A 20837-nucleotide genomic window follows, 5' to 3' on the forward strand; every position below is an offset into this window, starting at 1 on the left:
TCTGGGCAAAACTTTCATTCAAAAAGATAGATGCACCCATATGTTCATTGCAGCACTATTTACAGTGGACAAGACATGGAAACAACCTAAATGTCCACTGACAAGATAAATGGGTTAAGAAGATGTGTTACATATATACAATGGAATACTACTCAGCCATAAAAATGTATAGCTCATTCTTAACTTGGTTGTAACACTTAACTTTTTGGACAAAGAAACACTCCCACCTTCAGACCAGTCAGACCCCCTGTTGTATTCTCTTATAATGTCCTGCACTTACCCTTTATAATACTTATCACATTCTAATTTCTAGTTCACTGTTTGCCACCCACCAGAGGGGGTGAAGCTTCATGAAGACAGGGTTCACATCCACCTCATTCATTGCTACGTTCCTGATATGTAGCAGATACTGAACAAATAATTATTGCATGAATGGCATTGTGAAGAATCTACACAGTTAGAGTAGGTTAGGTTTTACTAGACTTGGAAGTTAATGTTATTATTTAAAATCCTGCTTAAAGATGCTGCAGCTAAAATGTATGTTACTATATTATGACATAACAATTTCAGACCTGAAATATACGCAAGAGAAGTTAGTGCAGAGATTTACCTAAAGATAGGTACAAGAATTTTGTAGCAACTTTATTCACAGCATTCCCAACCTGGACACAATCCAAATAAGAGAAATAGAGAAATAACTTATTGAATAATCATGGCTATTGGGAATAGTACTACAATGAACATAAGGGTGCCATACATGCCCAGGAGTGGGATTGCTGGATCATATGGCAGTTCTGTATTTAGTTTTCTGAAGAACCTCCATACTGTTTTCCATAGTGTTTTTACCAATTTACATTCTACTAACAGAGTAGGAGGGTTCCCTTTTCTCCACACCCTCTCCAGCATTTGTTATTTGTAGACTTATTAATGATGGCCATTCTGACAGGTGGCCATTCTGATGGTACCTCATTGTACATTTGCTTATTTATATAATAATAATAATAGCCAAGATATGGAAACAACCTAAATGTCCATCAACAGATGACAATGGCAGTCATATTACAATATATAAATGTATCATATCAAATTAACACAGTTTGTCTTAATTTTACACTGTGTTATATATCAAATATAGTTTGATAGTAAAAGGTCCTTATTGCCTCAGAGGTTGAAAAGACATCTCTCATGGTGCCTTACTGTTCTGCCTAATGACTTTCCCATTCCTCTTCCCTGTTCCCATTTGAAAAATCTTTCCCTACTCTATGTTGTCCTTTGGCGTCAACATCCGTAGCTCCCACTCCTTCCTCAGTTGCCCTAAGGTTTTTCTGCTAAAACTAATATGAAAGACGATCTCTTCCTTCTGAATTGTAAGCCATAGGAAGCTAGGCCTAGATTTTGGGTGGTTTTCTTTATCACAAAAATGGTTGTATGTACCAGAAAAAAAATAAGGTTAACATGCAAAGTAGAGAGATTTTGTCAGTGGAAGGAGAGAGAACTAAGGCTATGCTTGGAATCCCTTGATCCATTCAAGTTGTAGAATTAAATGAGTTAATGGATGCATGTAAGTAAAAATGTTCATTAGGGGCTATACATGTACAGTAATTGTTAGCTACCCTTAAATCACATCTCCGTATAAAATATCTCTGAGTTTTTTTGTTTTTTTTTTGCTTTTTAGGGCTATACCCATGGCATATGGAGGTTCCCAGGCTAGGGGTTGAATCAGAGCTATAGCTGCTGGCCTATACCACAGCCACAGCAACGCAGGATCCAAGCCATGTCTGTGACCTACACCACAGCTCACGACAACACCAGAACCTTAACCCAGTGAGCAAGGCCAGGGATTGAACCCGCAACCACATGGTTCCTGGTTGGATTCGTTTCTGCTGCACCATGATGAGAACTCTTTTTTTTTTTTTTTTTTTTTTTTTTTTAAATATCTCAATATTCTTATCTTCTCCAATTGCATTGCAGGATTTTTAAGAGCAGACATTTGGTCCCACTTATCTCAGTTTCTCCTGTGATTAGCACAGTCTAGTTTGTACTAGGGTTCAGTAACCCTTGTTGAAAAGAATTTAATAGATCAGCATGTTATGGTTTCTGCCAGACACATTCAGTGTACGATTTCAGCCTCATCTTTCTAAACAAGTCTGGGCTTGTTAGTAGATTTGTGCCATTTACTCCTAAAATGAGAAAAGCATCTTTTGCCTATGGGTATGTTTTGTTACTTTCAGCGTATTCTGCTTGGACTAAGTTGCCATATTTTTTAATGTAAAAATTGCTTTCATTTTGATTTTTAATGATGCAAAATGCATTGTTTTTTGAGAGAGTTGGAGTTAGGTTTTGCCAGAATCAATAAGCAAAGACTCCCAACTCCTTGTATTTTATTTAGAAAGATAAAATTTTTCTTGGTGCTAAGCTTTGAAAGACCAAATCACTCCTAAACCTCACAAAGATAGTTGAAATGTAAACAATTTTTTTTTTTTTTTTTTTTTTTTATATTAAATTTTATTTTATTTTCCCACTGTACAGCAAGGGGGTCAGGTTATCCTTACATGTATACATTACAATTACAGTTTTTCCCCCCACCATTTCTTCTGTTGCAACATGAGTATCTAGACATAGTTCTCAATGCTATTCAGCGGGATCTCCTTGTACATCTATTCTACGTTGTGACTGATAAGCCCAAGCTCCCGATCCCTCCCACTCCCTCCCCCTCCCATCAGGCAACCACAAGTCTCTTCTCCAAGTCCATGATTGATTTTCTTTTCTGAGGAGATGTTCATTTGTGCTGGATATTAGATTCCAGTTATAAGTGATGTCATATGGTATTTGTCTTTGTCTTTCTGGCTCATTTCACTCAGTATGAGATTCTCTAGTTCCATCCATGTTGCTGCAAATGGCATGATGTCATCCTTTTTAATGGCTGAGTAGTATTCCATCGTGTATATATACCACATCTTCCGAATCCAATCCTCTGTCGATGGACATTTGGATTGTTTCCATGTCCTGGCTATTGTGAATAGTGCTGCAATGAACATGCGGGTGCATGTGTCTCTTTTAAGTAGAGCTTTGTCCGGATAGATGCCCAAGAGTGGGATTGCAGGGTCATATGGAAGTTCTATGTATAGATTTCTAAGGTATCTCCAAACTGTTCTCCATAGTGGCTGTACCAGTTTACATTCCCACCAACAGTGCAGGAGGGTTCCCTTTTCTCCACAGCCCCTCCAGCACTTGTTATTTGTGGATTTATTAATGATGGCCATTCTGACTGGTGTGAGGTGGTATCTCATGGTAGTTTTGATTTGCATTTCTCTTATAATCAGCGATGTTGAGCATTTTTTCATGTGTTTGTTGGCCATCTGTATATCTTCTTTGGAGAAATGTCTATTCAGGTCTTTTGCCCATTTTTCCATTGATTGATTGGTTTTTTTGCTGTTGAGTTGTATAAGTTGCTTGTATATTCTAGAGATTAAGCCCTTGTCAGTTGCATCATTTGAAACTATTTTCTCCCATTCTGTAAGTTGTCTTTTTGTTTTCTTTTGGGTTTCCTTTGCTGTGCAAAAGCTTTTCAGTTTGATGAGGTCCCATGGGTTTATTTTTGCTCTAGTTTCTATTGCTTTGGGAGACTGACCTGAGAAAATATTCATGATGTTGATGTCAGAGAGTGTTTTGCCTATGTTTTCTTCTAGGAGTTTGATGGTGTCCTGTCGTATATTTAAGTCTTTCAGCCATTTGGAGTTTATTTTTGTGCATGGTGTGAGGGTGTGTTCTAGTTTCATTGCTTTGTATACAGCTGTCCAGGTTTCCCAGCAATGCTTGCTGAATAGACTTTCCTTTTCCCATTTTATGTTCTTGCCTCCCTTGTCAAAGATTAATTGACCATAGGTGTCAGGGTTAATTTCCAGATTCTCTATTCTGTTCCATTGGTCTGTCTGTCTGTTTTGATACCAGTACCACACTGTTTTGATGACTGTGGCTTTGTAGTATTTCTTGAAGTCTGGGAGAGTTATGCCTCCTGCTTGGTTTTTGTTTCTCAGGATTGCTTTGGCGATTCTGGGTCTTTTGTTGTTCCATATAAATGTTTGGATTGTTTGTTCTAGTTCTGTGAAAAATGTCATGGGTAATTTGATAGGGATTGCATTGAATCTGTAGATTGCTTTGGGTAGGATGGCCATTTTCACAATATTGATTTTTCCAATCCAGGAACATGGAATATCTTTCCATTTTTTTACATCTTCTTTGATTTCTTTGATTAAGGTTTTATAGTTCTCGGCATATAGGTCCTTTACCTCTTTGGTTAGGTGTATTCCGAGGTATTTGATTTTGTGAGGTACAATTTTAAAAGGTATCGTATTTTTGTATTCCTTTTCTAATGCTTCATTGCTGGTATACAGAAATGCAACTGACTTCTGAATGTTAATCTTATATCCTGCCACTTTGCTGAATTTATTAATCAGTTCAAGGAGTTTTGGGGTTGAGTCCTTAGGGTTTTCTAGGTATAGAATCATGTCATCTGCATACAGTGACAGTTTGATCTCTTCTCTTCCTATATGGATGCCTTTGATTTCTTTTGTTTGTCTAATTGCTGTGGCTAAGACTTCCAAAACTATGTTGAAGAGCAGTGGTGAGAGTGGGCATCCCTGTCTTGTTCCAGATTTGAGTGAGAAGGCTTTCAGTTTTTCCCCATTGAGGATTATATTTGCTGTGGGTTTATCATAAATGGCTTTGATTATATTCAGGAATGTTCCCTCTATACCCACTTTGGCGAGGGTCTTGATCATGAATGGATGTTGAACTTTGTCAAATGCTTTTTCTGCATCTATTGAGATGATCATATGATTTTTGACTTTTTTTTTGTTAATGTGGTGTATGATGTTGATTGATTTGCGTATGTTGAACCATCCTTGTGAACCTGGGATGAACCCAACCTGGGAAATGTAAACAATTTTAAATTAAATTGTTTATGCTGCCTTTGGTGCATTTTCTCCCTTTTCTGTAAAAGATGGAGATTCCTGATTATTGTTTCATGTTTTTAATGTGTGTGCAGAAATCCTAATGTCTGTTTTCTTTAATGCTAGCATTTGAAGCTGTGTTCAAGTTAATTATTAATGAGAAAAATGGAATGAGTCAATTTATTCTAATTTCCCACCTGAATTTAGTGGACGGATGTAGAATTGATAATGTGACGAGTAGAACTTTGAGTTTAAAGTTTCCATTTCTACAAGCAATAGCCTTGAATGTGGAGAATGGACAATATTTTCTCAAACAGATTCAGGGAAGAACATGATTTGAATATCAGCCCTCATAAAATGAAAGGACCTGAATCTTTCATTCTTTCAGCTCTCCAGCTGTACCACTGGCCTCAGACATAAAGTGCTGGGAAAAAGATTTCCTTGTCATTACTAGCTATATTGCTGGGTGTGTACATTGTGTTTGGAAAAGGCTCCCCTGCAGTGACTCTCCTTTCAGGGCACAGTCTTCCAGCATCCTCATTTACAAGATTTCTTTGTTGTTGTTGTTGCAGCATTGCTTCCCATAGCCATTGGGTTTTGTAGATTCAGTGGAAAACCATCTTCACAGTGCAGTGGATAACACCTCTGTACTTAGTGCCATCAGCACCACTTAATAGGCACCCTCCTAATTGTTTTTTTTTTCTTTTTTCTTTTTCGGGTTGCACCCGCAGCATATGGAAGTTCCCAGGCTAAGGGTGGAATCTGAGCTGCAGCTGCTGGCCACAGCTAGATCCGAGCCACATCTGTGACCTACACCATAGTTTGCGGCAACACTGGATACTTTAATCCACTGAGTGAGGCCAGGGATCGGACCCACATCCTCATAGATACTAGTTGGGTTCTTAACCCACTGAACCATAACAGGAACTCCCCAGATTGTTGTTTTATATGGGTTTTTGGTGAAGGTATTGGCTGTGCTTCTTAGGGAATGCTATATTCCATGACAATTCAACAAAAATCCTATATGTTTATTATATGAAAAGGTATGGTAATCCCCAACACATGACATTTTATATTTTTCTTATTGCCCCTACCCTATGGTTAGAAATAGAGTTATTTATTTAAAACATGTTTTATTTTAGCATGTTTTTCAACAGCCCAAGTTTTTAGGGGGAGAATTCTTTGTTGTTTCTTAAGCTAACTTCTTTAAGACATTCTGGTGTTGCATTTCAGCTTGTTCAGAGAGTAGTATATTAGAGATGATAACAATGTTATTTCAATAGCCCTTATCCATTTGTGGAAGATATAAAAGACTGACTTATTTGTAACAGCAGGTACTTCAGATTTCCAGATACTTTGGCTAATCTAACTCCGTTTATTCTAGCATATGTTTAGCACAAAGTTAGGCCAAGCATCATGTATATAATTAACTTAATAAAAATTACATTTCCTGCAGATATTTTGAAATATGTTGCAATCTCTGTTTTTGATATTTTTTTGCTTAGAATGCATAAGGTATTTTTTTCCCATAGCAGTGGTATAAAGCATTTTTTTCTGTTTATAGAAAAACTTTATTTAGCTCAGATGTTAGCAGAAGCACATCAGTGCAACTACCTACTATCATTCCTTTATCAAATGAGTTTCAAATCTCAACAAATAGCTTCTAGAATTATCTTTATTTCTTTGCATGTGAGATATTCACATACTAGGAAGTTTTTCAATTTAGTCTGAGAACAAAATTATCTGTTATCCTGTATTTCCTAATTGTTATCATTAAGGCTTTCTTTTTCAAGATTAGTTTATGAATCTTACATTGTCTCACTATATTTTGTTTACTAATAATTGTGTTTAGTAAATGGTATTTGTTTACCTATAAAGAGCTTAGTGGTTCTTGGAGAAGTTTCACCTATTTATTCTCAGAGCAAATGGAGTGAATCAAGAGATTCTTGAAGACTTCAAATTTCTGCTGACTTGGAATAAGTGTATATGTGCCTTTCATTGCTAAAGTATCCATAAAGCATGTTTTAAAATAAAATAATTGTTTTACTCTCTTTTAAAAATTCCTTTTTTATTGCTTTCTTTTCTTTATTCCTTCTTCACATAAGTTTCTGCCCCTTTCTTCCCCTCATTGCTTCCAAAAGAGAGGGTAATATGTAGTGACCTTATGAAGGGAAATGACAGTCGAGGGTGAATTGGATTTATGGTACCTGGTACTTTTGGCTTAGGTTTAGAATAACCAGTCGTGTCTCAATATAAATATTTCTGCCAAAGTGAGATAATACTCCAACTTCTCTTTGATGTCAATTTAAAACTTAGCCCAGATACTATGCCATTATTATTCTTTTCCAGTGGAGATAAAATACAGCAAAGTATTTTATTTTATTTATTTTATCCTATTTTATCTTATTTTTTATCTTTTTGTCTTTTTAGGGCTGCATCCACGGCACATGGAGGTTCCCAGGTTAGGGGTCCAATCAGAGTTGTATCTGGTGGCCTACACCACAGGCACAGCAATGCCAGATCCTTAACCCACTGAGTGAGGCAAGGGATCAAACCCGAGTCCTCATGGATACTAGTCAGGTTCGTTAACCCCTGAGCCATGATGGGAATGCCAAAATACAGCAAAGTATTTTATTTTGCATTTGTTAAGTAACCAGATTTTCACCCACCCATTAAATCCTGACCAGTTGAACTAAATGAATATCTGTTGAGAGGACATTTCTTGACCTGTGATCAAGTTGAATTAGTGGGGTCATAAACTATATGCAAATAAAATGAGATCAGTGGAATTTGTGTAGATTTTTTTAAAAGAACCAAACACATGAAAAATCTTATAACCTGAAAAAAAATTAGGTAGCACTTAAAAACAGCCCCCAAGAAGCTCTACTTTTCCTTTAAAGGCGGTGACCAAAGTTCAAAGGGGCCAGGCCCCCTTCCTCTTCCCCTCTGAATGCTGGGCATCTTGTTGGAATTTGAATAAAAACCCTTCAGGATGGGAATTTGTTCTAAGAAAGTATTGGGGGAGGGTGTGTGTTTGAAGAGTCTGAAGGAAAAAAGTTGTGTATGTCTGTGGGTGGGTGTGAGCATGTGTGTGTGTGCACTTGTGTGTGGGGGTAGGGTGGGGTGGGGGGGTGTATTTGCACACTCATGGGTGTGAGAATGTGTGAATGTGTGTGTATGCCTGTGGATGTATTTGTCTGTGTGTGGGTATGTGTGCATGCACGCATGTGGATGCCTCTATGTGGTGTGTCTGGGTGATTGCATGTATGTGTGTGTGTGTGCCATGTGTGTGCCTGGGTGAACACGTGTGCCTGTGCGCTGTGGGCGGGAGAGGCAGCATCAGCTCAGCCAGTGGTGGAGCAGTTAGAACATAACTAATAGTGGGAAGCAAAGCTGGGGAGAGACCAGGAGGAGACGCAACCAGCCTTATTAACAAAAGCTCGATTTTGTCCCTGTGGACCCAGCCATCAGAAGGGACTGGAGAGCAGTGGCTTGCTGCCAGGGAGGTCGGGCTCCCTGCAAACAGTTGCAGGCATCCTTTAGCATGCCCTTCTCCCAGGGAGTCCTAATCCTTGGCAATCGGGAAGTTTTCAAAGCCGTAGCAGCTGGAGCCTTGGAGAAGACCAGCAAAGACAGTGGAGTGTGTATGTGAACTTCAGTGCTGTATTTTCTTGTTGGGTGGGTTAATGGATTTTTAGTACAAAGAAAGCTAAAACTCAGCTGACCTGAAAGACTGGAATTTCAGCTCTCTTTCCCTCCCTGGGCTGTTTTTCCTCCCCCTTCCTCTCAGAGCCCTTTAAACCAGAGATTACCGGGTCAGTGACTCTTCTCCCGCCCGCTGGCCAAGGGTTTCTAGCTTTTTGGCTTGGCAAGGAAAACCACTACCTGTAAGTATCTGCTTTATGTATTTCCTCTCCTCTTTACTGTGAATGTTCTGTCAGAATGCCCCAGAGGTTGTTTGTGTGGTAACATTAACTCCAAGAAATGATGCAGAAGGTATATAGTGTCTGCTTGCAAAACTTTAATTCTCTGTGAACTCAGAAGGTGGCAACTTGCATTGTTAAAAAGTCATTTACCCCAAATGGGAGGCTCTTTATTAAGTAACACAAATTTCTAACTCTGTTCTGAATCCACCCCCAATTGCATTCACCAATGAAATAAACATTTTTACGTTCTGTAATTTCCTCCCCCCAAATCAGAATGTGTTTTTTTCAGCTAAATGTAATGGGAAAGAGAAAAGATGCAAAAATTAGCAAAATAGGTAATATCCTTATGGTATAACATTAAAGAACTTTAGACAGGGTGATCTGGGAATTCTTTCTCTTTACTTTAGTTATATTTGGATATATTTTTTAAAAGCAGGGCTTTTGTTTTTATGAGGATGAGAGCTAGTGTTGGAGGGGCAAAAAAAACCCCATATTGTTCTGAAGTTTTAAACTGATTTTCAAGCTCTTTCTTCTCAATACCCATATTTGGTCCAGTGATTTTGGTGTGGCAGTAAATAGTTCCTTTTGGTTGTCATCTGGATCCCAGAAATAATTTTCAAGGCATTTCACTTTTGGTTCTACTTAAAACAAAAACAAAAGCAAAAACCCAAAAAACAAAACAAAACTATTGTGCTCAGTCTTACTGTGTGGTGTGAATTACAAAGCTTAAACAGAGCATTTCCGGAGGTTGGTTGAAGTTTATGACTTGGGAATCTTACTGGAGAGATTAACCTCTTCAGGACTGCTTCACAGACCAGCAGTAGAGATGTAGATGCTTTCCATGTTTCTGCTCTGGAAAACTGATAACCACCACATCCAGCTCTGGTTAAACCTTGAAGCTTTGCTTCTTAGTCCCTTGACTTCATTTGAGAAAATTGCCTTCAGCATAAGTCTAGGATAATGCTAACTATCTTTGGTCTTTCCTTCAGGGATTCTCAAAACTCCATGTGCATAAGAACTATCTGACTGCTTGGTGTAAGGCAGGTACCTAGGCCACTCCCCCAAAAGGATTTTAGACTTGGAGTGAGGCTGGGCATTTACCCTGGTGATTCTGATGCAGATGAGATCACACTTGGATAAGCACTGCCTTACATTGTCCTTGGCAACTACATTCTTGTCATGTCCTTGGTTAATGTTAAACCTCATATCTAAATGAAAAACTTGGGTTTGAACTGATGTTGAACACAAGTGACATGCAGCATGGTTTTACATGCTTGGCTGACAAGCCAGGACTTTTAACCAGCTCTCCTAACAAACTCATTTTTTTTTTTTTTTTTCCTCCCTTTTCCATCCTGGCTTTCCATTCCCAAGAGTGGGAAAGGGAGTCTGGGAAATATACCTGAGTGCCATGTCCCCTGATTCCATGTGTTGGGCTCTGCAGTCTGACCTGCTCTGCATGGCCAAGCTATATGTATCTTGGAAACTTTAAAGCCAAGGCTGTTCTTAATTCTTTATCCACCTCCTGGGGACGTTCTTCTGGGGACAGGTTAGGCTGAATTGGGTTGAACGGAGCTGGATTATTTCTTGGGACTCTTCAAGAGCAGTATAATTCCTAGAAACTTTGTTTTGATTGGATCCACCCCCAGGAGTTGGGAGAAATAGGAAATGATTCCTCCATCATGGTGAGGTCCTCATTTGACAGTATATAAAAGTAAGAATGCAATGGCATTGCATTTTACAGGGAAGAGAAAATAAGATGTGGGCATCAGCCTCTCTTCCTTTTTTCCCCTCGGCTTGTTCCAAATATTTCTAGGTACCTGCTACATGCCAGGCTCCCTGCTGTGCCAGGGATGCAGAAAGATCAGTGTGTGTCATATGGATAGAGAAATATTCTTCATGGTGTTTCATATTGTGGCTGTCACTAACCAAGCTTGGATGAACCACATGGTCTCTCTAAACTTTACTTCCTCCATCAGTAAAACAAAAGGGTGGAACTAAATGAGTTTGGGTATCTTTTTAGCTCTGATATTCTGACATTGATGGATATGGCTCTGTCTTCTAAACATAGATATGGGAGAATGAGAGCTTTTTAGTGTTTGCTTGGACAACAGGCCTAAAGATTTAGCTTACTGTTCTTCTTACAGTCATTCAAAGTATCTTTAAAATTTTTTTTCTCTCACGAAGAACCTAGACCATGGGTCCTGTGAGGTGGACAAATGCCACCTTTTCAGAGCACACAGGCATTTCTCACAATGGAGTCCTGTAACTTTCTAGAGAGGCTGTTTCCCTGGGCCAGGTTACCTAGGATGACAGCCTCTTATCTTGTCTGAATCTGGTGTTGCTCCCTCTTTGGAGTGCTGGGTGGTCTCAACAGAGCTTGCTGGCTTCCATACTTGCACAGCTTGCTCTCTGACCCTTTCATTCAAGTGATTTAATAGCTTTTGTGCTACTAGCTGAGAGGCTCAAACAGAGACCTTTGAGGGGCTGGAGGAAAAAAAAGACAAAACAACTCCCTAATGAAATCTTGCATTTTGTCTGTACTGTAGTTTCTCATACTGCAGTGTCTGGTGCAACGTTTCAAAGGGTTCTATCGGCCATCAAGATAAGAAAATCAGAATACAGCGGTAATCTTGTGTTTTTCTGACAAACTTCACCTCTAGCTATCTGAAGATACTGTGTTTGGGTGGGAAGTTATTCACTGGAAGGTAGAATACAGGGATCTTGCAAAGTTAGGATATTTTTGACAAATGTTCTTGGCCTCTCATTGGTAAGTTTAATGGAGATGGCAAAATAGACTCTGGTGTCACTTTGATCCTTCCCTATTTATGGAGTTGTTGATAAGATGTCAAAATACTCCTTTGGTGCATCATCAAAGGCTGCTGAGATGATATGTCACTCTTCACTCTCAGCTTTATCCTTGAAACCTTCCTCTCTGGCTTCCTCAGAGATGGAGGCAGATTACATTCCAGGACTTACAATGCTCCTCATCCCTCCATTGGTGGACCGCCTCCCTGGGATCCCATATCTGTATCCTATCAGGCGTTAATCAGCTGCTTGGTACTTACAGATGCTCCCTGAATTCTACTCTTAAAATGAATACACCAGGATTTTTTTCTCATGAGGTCACATTCACTGTCATGGTATTTCCATTCAAATTCTGCATTTCTTGTTAGCACAAAAAAATTCTTCATTTTGTAAATTATCATCCCAAATCATTGAGTGGTTAGGAAGATTTCAGAAAGGATCAAAATCTTCCCTGAGGATTTATCCAAATGTTTAAAAGTTGTTGGATTATTTCCTCTCAAACCCCTTTCATGCCCAGATTTTGTTTTTTCCTGTAAAAATGATTCTCCTCCTTGGAACAACACAGCAACAACATAAAAGCAGTACTTTGATTCTGTTTTATATAAATCTCCCCTTTTGTTATAACATGGTAGGATGAAATAGTTTATCAAATAAGCATTAATGACTGTTTTGAAACCAAAACATACTTTTGATAGGGAGCCCAAATAGTCAGTCAAAGTGGTATCGTAGAAAATGACAATGGCCTTTGAATAAATTTCAGTTGGATTCCATTCTAAGCAACGATGTTCTTTGGTTCCCTGATGTTGAAATTGACTTAGCCAGTTTCCTCAGGAGTAAAACAAATATATGGATACTTAACCTCACCAGGTGTTTGGAAGGGTTAAAACAGATTTGGAAAAAGCCCCCAGGATTGTACATATCATAAGTTCTCAATACATATTTCTTCTTTAGGAGAGGGTGAACAGGTGCAAAGCGTGGAAAGAATCAAACATGTGGCCAGCCACTCCATGTGTAGGTGAAAAGACAAGGGAAATGAGAAGTAGAGCTTTGTTCCAGGCCTCATGGATTGGGCAGAGTGGATCTCAATCCACCACTTCCTTCGCCTTTAACTCTGGGCATCTGCCTGGTTCTCCCTTGATTCCTTCTTCCAGATTAAGTAGAAAGATGAAGCAGACCTGTGAGCTCATAGACTCCCAAAGTGATTTCTGGGGAGACAGCACAGGTGTTGTGAAAATCATTATGTCCTTTTCTTCTTGGCCCTTCAGAATGGAAGGCTTTTATAGTCATTTGAAATAAATACATGAGGAGAGAAATCATTTTGTTTCTCTTGGGATTTTGCTGCGCTGTAGCAAGCAGGCTACCCTCAGGGGGAGGTGTTTGTTGGAGATTTTGAAACTCTGAAACTGCCCCCTGGTCAGCCTGTGAGCTGTCACTAAATGGAAAGACAGAGCTATTCAAACATAAGGTATGCTCTCCCTCCTTCTCCCTCCCTCTCTCTCCCTCTCTTTCCCATTCCCTCCCTCTTCTTCTCCATCTACATCTCTATCTCTGTCTTTCTAACTCTTCTGTGAGTTTTTCTTATAAGTGCAATGTTTTACATGGGGTAAATCAGTCTCTCAATTGATATTCATTGAACTTCTCTGAGCCAAGAATGATCAGGACTGGAGATACTTGAGTGAGCAGAACAATCATGGTTGTTATCTTCAAGAAGCTTGCAGGCTAAGGTAGAAGGCAGATGTGTTTTATTTAAAAAATTTTTTTTTCTGACCTGTTTTCTATTAATACAGTTTTATCTTTTTCACTTTGATCTTTTAGAATTTTTAAAAAGTATTTTTTAAGAGCAGTTTTAGGTTCACAGCAAAATTGAAGGGAAGGTCCAGAGATTTCCCATGTATCTCCTGCCCCCACACATGCATAGCCTCCCTGTTAGCAACATCCCCCATTGAGAGTAGAACATTTGTTATGATTGATGAACCTTCGTTGACACATTGACATTGCCTCAAGTCCACAGTTTACATTACAGTTCTCTCTTGGTATTGTACATTCTGTAGGTTTGGACAAATGTATACTGACATGTGTCTGTCTTTACAGTATCATACAGAGTGTTTTAACTCCCCCTCAAATCCTCTGTGCTCCACCTGTTATTCTCCTGCTCCTCCCCTGACGTTATTTCACTGTCTCCATAGTTTTGCCTGTTTCAGAATGTCATGTAGTAATTATACTGTGTGTAGCATCTTCAGATTGGCTCTTCAGTAATATGCATTTAAGAGTCCTCTGTGCAGATGTTTCAAATGATTACAAATAAACAGTTAAATGTCTGTAGATGTGCATTGCTTAGAAGGTGGGACTGCAGGATGCAGTGCAAGTAAATATGCAAGCAGATTACCCTGGTCTAGAAGGTGGGGACTTGAAAGATGGGTAGAATTTATCCAGATGGGGTGGTGGGTGGGAGTGGGGGAAAGGCATTCATGGCAGATGGGTTGTTTGTGTCTTCACTTGGTCTTCCCTCTGTACCCTCCTATGTCTTTAAAGGAACAAAATTCAGCCTGTAACACCATGCCACCAAATCCTGGCACAAACAGCTGATGTTCCAAATTCTTTAGACATTATGGCATCCTAAGAAAATAGAATAGAACATGTAGCTGCATACACCCACATTTAAAAGTTAATATATCCTATGCTAGATTTAGAGTTTGCCCTCAGGATGGACTGACAGGGAAACTTCTTGAAGCAGGACTACCTTTGTACTTTCAAAAACTCCAGGTAGAACTCATTTTGTCTTTCTTATTTGACCATAAAGCCCACGAGGTGCTGATCTGACTCTTTGGGTTGGGAGGGAGCAGTGTGCCTTGTGTACCATTTGTACGCAATGTGGCTTCCACTCATTGATCATTGCTGATTGCTTTACTGGGAACTGTGAGTCTTTATTTACTCCCCATAAAGTGACATTTCTGGTCTGTGGTGTTGTAAGTTACTTTGATGTGAAGGCCTTATAGTGCGTGGAAACTGCATGCTATGGGATGCATTGGTAGGAGGACTTTGGGATCCTTGTGTGTCCCTTCCCACTGTAGATTTGCCTCAACTGTGTGAGCTGTTGGGGTCCTCTATCATACGGCAGTGCCCAGTAACTTGCTGCCATGGACAGCCCTGTATTTATAGGCATCCCATCTGAATTGCTTGCTTGATGCCCAAAGTGTTCTGAAATTAGGAATTTAAGGCCTAAGTCTTAAGACTTTAGCCTTTCAAGGCCAAGACTTTTCAGACTTTTTAAGACTGAGACTTAAGACTTTAAGATAATGACACACAGTAAGGAGCATATGTGCCTATGTGAGGGCAGTTACCCTTCTCTATTCATTAAAATCAACGACAAAAACTATCTTTACAGCAATCTTGTGAAGTCAGTATTATGAATCCCCCCATAAGATGATGAGAGCAAGGCGGAGAAAGTTTAAGTAACACATTTATATTCCAGACTGATATTCTTTCTAAACACTCAAGTCTTTGAAAAGTGAATAGCTTAGACAGAGTGTTTATCCTTAGTTCAAGGGCTTAATTGAGGTCTGCCTCCAAAGGGATGTGTGACTGAGGAGTATACCATAAATGTCATGCGATTTTGTCCAGCTTTCTCTTTATATAAAAAGAGAAAAAATTTTACTTAAAAAAGAGTTGACTCTCCCCCCCCAAAAAAAAAAAATTGATCTTTTTTTTGTTACTGAGTAAAAAAAGCCACAATAAGTGATAAAACCAAATTGTTTATTTCGAGAGGAAGACCGGAGAAAGTGAGATGGGCTCCGATGGACAAGATCAAGAAGGTTCAAGACCATGTTAATAAGAGGGGTGAGATAATGGCCATTGTTTCATTACAGAATTGATAGGAAATAATTGTTCCATTAGGAACACAAAGGACAATTGGACTTTGAAGTGATAGGAGAGTTTTTTTAATTAGAGACCAGAAGGTTTGAATATTTCTACTTTGCAGGAGATGGTCAAGCAGGTAACCTCAAATTTCTTTCTAATCTGATCAGTAATGGCTTTGCAAGTAAAGATTTTTGAGAGCTGTATTACTTCCTGCCTAAATCCAAAGGTTCATTTCTGTTACATCTTAAAATATCATACTGTGGAAAAAATAGCATGGCAAAATATTAGTCCTACGAGTAAAAAAATTTGTTGCTACTATATATGTACCTTGTCTTTGAAGATTCACTACACGACTAGCACCAGGCAGAGTTTGAAAGCAAGACCCAGTTGGAGGTGACTGGGAGAGGGATGGGGAAGAGGAGAGGGAGACGGGATGAATGGCTCCAGACAGAGAGTCAAGGAAGGAACCTTCCTGACAGCCTAGCTGGGAGGGCCATTCCTGGGAAGTGCATTTTTGTCAGATGTACAGACACAAGGCAGTGGCTTCTTGATTTAGCAAAATTGTTAGAAAGGCAATAAAATTGAAAATAAAGGATATTAACACAAATTTTAACCAGTAAAATTTTGTGCTACCACTAGTTTCTATCACATTCTAACTTTTCCCTTCCTGTGAATCTTCTAGTTGGGAAGGTCCTAGATATTAGTTAGGGTACATATCCATGGTAAGTCCCAAATGAAGAACAGGTATAATTATCTTTATTGAATGAGCGAGTGGTTTTCTTTTCTCTATTTTTTTTTTTTGTTGCTTTTTAGGGCTACACCTGTGGCACATGGAGGTTCCCAGGCTAGGGGATGAATTAGAGCAGCAGCTGCTGGTCTATGCCACAGCCATAGCAATGTGCGATCTGAGCCACATCTGTGAACCTACACCACAGCTCACAACAACACCAGATCCTTAACCCACTGAGGGAGGCCAGGGATCAAACCTGCATCCTCATGGATACTAGTTGGGTTTGTAACCCCTTGAGCCACAATGGGAACTCCCTGAGAGAGTGGTTTTCATTCTAAGTTATTCAATTAAAGCAAGCTGTTGTCAAAATTTGTATGATATAGACCCCTCTGGCTAAAATGAAAATAAACATAAATTATGGCCACTTTCTAATCTTCAAGGAAATACCTTTGATAACTTAAAAAGCTTTAACACTCATTTAAAACAGAACTATATATCAAGTACAATATCTTTGCCCTCTGCAACCAGTTTTTTTTTTTTTCCCCTACCTTTGAAGGTAGTTTTAGTAGAAGATCATAATAGAGAAAGGCCGGATGTCTGGTTTCCAAAGAGTAGCCTGGAATTTGGACTTCTGGCATAGATTCATAAAGTATGGATTTATCAGGTATGACCAGAAATTTTGTAGATACCATGTGGCCATTTTATATATCAATCATTTTAATTCTGTGACCTAGTGTCTCTTGAATGATTTCTCAAAGAACCTGGGTTTTTTAAATTTTTAAAAAAGATTTCCTATAAATTTGCAAACTTTGGGCTTAAAGGTTTTCTTTCTGTATGACTTCTGAGAGCCTTTAATAAGCTCATTGTAAATCTTTGAAAGGAGATTTTGGCAATCCTGTGCTTCGCATATATTTGATTTGAACACAGAAGACTTTTGTGGAAAACTTCTAATATCTCCAAAATGTGCGTTTTAAAAAACACAGTTTGCAAAATGTGGTCTTTATCAGCAAGATAGACATGGAAGTGTTGAAAAATCTAAGAAGGGAAACATAATGAGTGTTGTGGTAGTCAAAGATCCATCTTTGCAACCTTGGGCTTATGGTACAGCCTGAGGGAGGCTTTCTCTCCATAACTCTATGACTCTGTCAGTCAGTGCTTCATGAGACCTGAAAGGAAATACTTCAAAGGCTATTTCTGAAGTGAGCATCTGTGGTTTAAATAAGCTGAATGGGACAGTGGAAACTGCACTGGTTTGGATCTCAGGAGAACTATGGTTATAGGCCAGGCTCGGTTTCCAGGTTACTGTAAACATAATCTTGGTGTTAAAAAAGTGATTAAAGACCACAGTTTAGGTGATACAAACTTTTCATGGAGTGGATAGTCTACTTTCAAAAAACAGCAAAATAGGGCAGAAGGCAAGAAGCTGTTATAAAATAAAGTACAAAGGTCAATCAAGTAGAAAATATCCGATTGGCTGGGGTTGGGTTGCCAAAGTCAACCTTATTTGGGGTGAGAAGGCCCAGAATTGGCTTGGTGTTTGGGGACTGGCTGGTTAAATATACTGTGCTTCTGGTTAAGCAGAGCATTTGCAGGGACATGGAAGTTATGTAGGTTTTGCTTTGCTCATATGGCAACCTGAGAAGGAGCAGCTCCATCTTGGGCCTTGGGAGGTATTTCAACATTGGTGCAGTCACTCAACTGCCATGGGACTTCCTTTCTGCTATAAAATAAAGGGGCTTCTAGAAGAGAAAATGCAAATAATTAACAGTCATTAAAAATAATAAAAAGTCAGAGTTCCAGTTGTGGCTCAGAGGAAACAATCTGACTGGCATCCGTAAGGACTATATGCCCTGGGTGGGGCCCTAAAAAGACAAAAGACGAAAAAAAAAAAATAGTTTACATACCGTATGTACATATATATACTTAGGAAAACCTTAGGGCATTTTCTTTGTGTGTTGGGAAAGTATTTTCCTTTTCTTTGTGCTTTTATATGTTTATCTTTTAGTTAATGAGCATGCATTTATTTTATACACATAAAAAGAAGTGATTTTCAGAAAAAGCAAATAAATTGATAAATAAAATGAATGCTATGGATTAGTTGATTTCTAAGTTTTCTCCTAAACCACACATCTATGATTTAGATTACATTTTAGGAAAAATTGCAGAATGAAGGAAGCAGAATGTTATAAACAAAATCAACACATATTTTATTGATTTAATAGCCTGGAATTCTGAAGTGGTGGACTGTTTGCCTTGAGGCCTTTAAACTGTGCTTGTGGTGTAAGGAGTTTGAACACTAGGGTTTTGGTAGACAGGGTAACTTCCTTAATTACATGCTCTTAAAGTAACAGCTACTTAAGAGAACATTGCCTTCAGTGAAACTTTAACTTCTACAACAGCCATCATTTGCTGTTAGGGCCACAAAGGAAGTTAAGGGTTTGCATATTTTAGGAAAAAGACCCTAGAGAGAAGCAATTTCAGAGTCTAAGGTTTTGTTATAATGTAAAACAGTATAATAAAGCAGTTAAGGGCACAGGTCGGGGCATAAATGGGTTACAATCCCAAGGACCCAGATTCCAGAGTCAAGCTAAAAATCTTAGGCAAGTAATTTAACCTCTTTTCCAAATCCATAAAGTCACTATCTACCTAGTAAAACCATAATAGGAATTAAGCAAGATAATGTCTGCAATATGTATTTGAACAATTCCTAATCCACAGTAAGTACTTAGTAAATGTTAGGTTTAATTGTGTTTGTGATGTCAATTCCTTAAGTCACTGTTTCTTTAGCTGTAAAATCAGAATAATAGTAGAAACTGTAGGTTTGTTGTGAGAAATAAATGAAAACAAACGTGAAGAATATAGTCCAGGGCTTGTATGTAGTAAGTAAAAATACTTATAGTCAAAAAATGAGGAAAGGAAGATACAGTCAGCTTTCCATATCTGTGCATTCCACACACATGGAGTCAGCCAACTACGGATCCAAAATATTGAAAAAAAATTCTAGAAAATTTTGAGGAGCAAAACTTGAATTTGTGGGTACTGGCAGCTATTTACACAGTATTTACATTGTACTTACAACCTTTTACATAGCGTTTACATTGTATTAGGCATTGTAGTAATCTAGAGATGATTTAAAGTATATGGGAGGATGTGCATAGGTTAAAAGATGAAAGATGTACCAGAATCTGGGCTCTTGTTCACGCAGCTGAAGAATGAACTTTGAGAACACACAGGCAGCAAGCAAGCAGTGTTTATTACAGGAAAGCAAATAGCTGCCAGGACAGCTGGGAGTGGGGAGAAGAGGCCCTCTCTCTATTGTCCTATAGGGGGTTTTATCCCTTAAAGATGGGATGGGGGGGTACCAACGTGGGGTCCAGAAAGATGTGGTTTTCTCCCATTGGCCTTGCCCAGTTACCTATATCAGTCCTTGTCCAATAGGGATCTTAGAGGTGGACATGTCCCATAAGTTTTATGGTTTCTTTGCCTTTCTCTTCCTGTAGACTGAGTCACCATTTCTCTCATTCCTTTTCTATCAGTTGAGGAGTGGGTTAGAGAATAAGGTCCATGTGGGCATAGGTACACTTCCTATAGTAAACAAGGCCTGTGGGGATGTTACTCCCTGGAGCCCTTAAACCACAAATGTTAATTAACAGCCATATCAAAGAATCCATCGAAGCCCTGCTCCTACACTGACTACCTGAGTTATTATTCTGCCTCAGTACTATGCCACTTTATATAAAGGACTTGTGTATCATCCTGGAGTTTGGTGTCCTGAGGGTGATGGTTCAGGGTTGGAAGTGATCTTGGAACCAACCCCTGGATACAGAGAGATGACTGCTCTAAAAATTATTAAGAAAAAAATCTTAGAAGTCACAAGTTCTTTACAATTCTATTCTCCCTATCTAAGCAAATTCACTGTGTGTAAAGATCACCAGGGATTCTCCAACCTTGTGGGGTTATTGCACAACTAAAACTGCCTAAGAGGTTATAGGCTTCTTGAACCCTGCTTGTGTCCCTGTCTTCCCAGGGCTGCTTTTGTAGTGTGGTTCGAAATGGAAATAGAATGTGATGGTCAGGCTAGAGGGGGACAGAGCACTTCCCCAGGATGCCAGAGGTCTGCTTCTCCCAGACTCTGCTGCCTCCGGCTCTGCCCTCTACCAGTCTAAGACTCTTCATTGCTTATGGCAAGGAGTGATTAGACTTTTCTCTCAGGGAAGGAAGGTCACAGGAGGTGGTGGACCTAAAGTTCTTGGTAAATTCTAAGTTGCAATTTCATTAAGTACAACACAAAGAAGAGATCCTCAGAGTTCCCTGGTGGCTCAGTGGGGAAAGGGTCCTGCATTGTCACTACTGCAGCTCAGGTTGCTGCTATGGCTCCAGTTTGATCCCTGGCCTAGGAACTTCTGTATGCCCCGGGTGTGGCCAAAACAAAAACAAACATTGAAAAGAAAGAGAAGAAGGAGGATGGGGATTGGGAGGGGAGAGGGAGCCATCACTTTCTCTGAATTTAGTCAGTTAGTTCTTCCCTTGGGATACATTTCTCCTGATTTCCAGGTCATTGCCCCT

The 20837-nt window shown here is 39.2% G+C and overlaps 1 protein-coding gene across 9 annotated transcripts in view; it reads left to right on the plus strand.

The window, feature by feature from the left end:
• The window catches only part of FREM1 (FRAS1 related extracellular matrix 1), a 268715-nt gene that overhangs the window by 74922 nt on the left and 172956 nt on the right, over positions 1 to 20837 (plus strand). For 5 of the 9 annotated variants that reach the window (XM_021063514.1, XM_021063573.1, XM_021063579.1 and 2 more), the window contains exon 1: positions 8311 to 8839. The exons of 1 other annotated variant lie outside the window; for it this stretch is intronic. The gene's annotated coding sequence lies outside the window, so the exon portion shown is untranslated. Of the gene's footprint in view, positions 1 to 8310; positions 8840 to 14147; positions 14447 to 20837 lie in introns of those variants that run through there. 3 more of the 9 variants (XM_021063517.1, XM_021063531.1, XM_021063542.1) reach the window with 3 other exon arrangements.

The sequence above is a fragment of the Sus scrofa genome, chromosome 1, assembly GCF_000003025.6.
Source record: "Sus scrofa isolate TJ Tabasco breed Duroc chromosome 1, Sscrofa11.1, whole genome shotgun sequence".
Lineage (NCBI taxonomy): Eukaryota > Metazoa > Chordata > Mammalia > Artiodactyla > Suidae > Sus > Sus scrofa.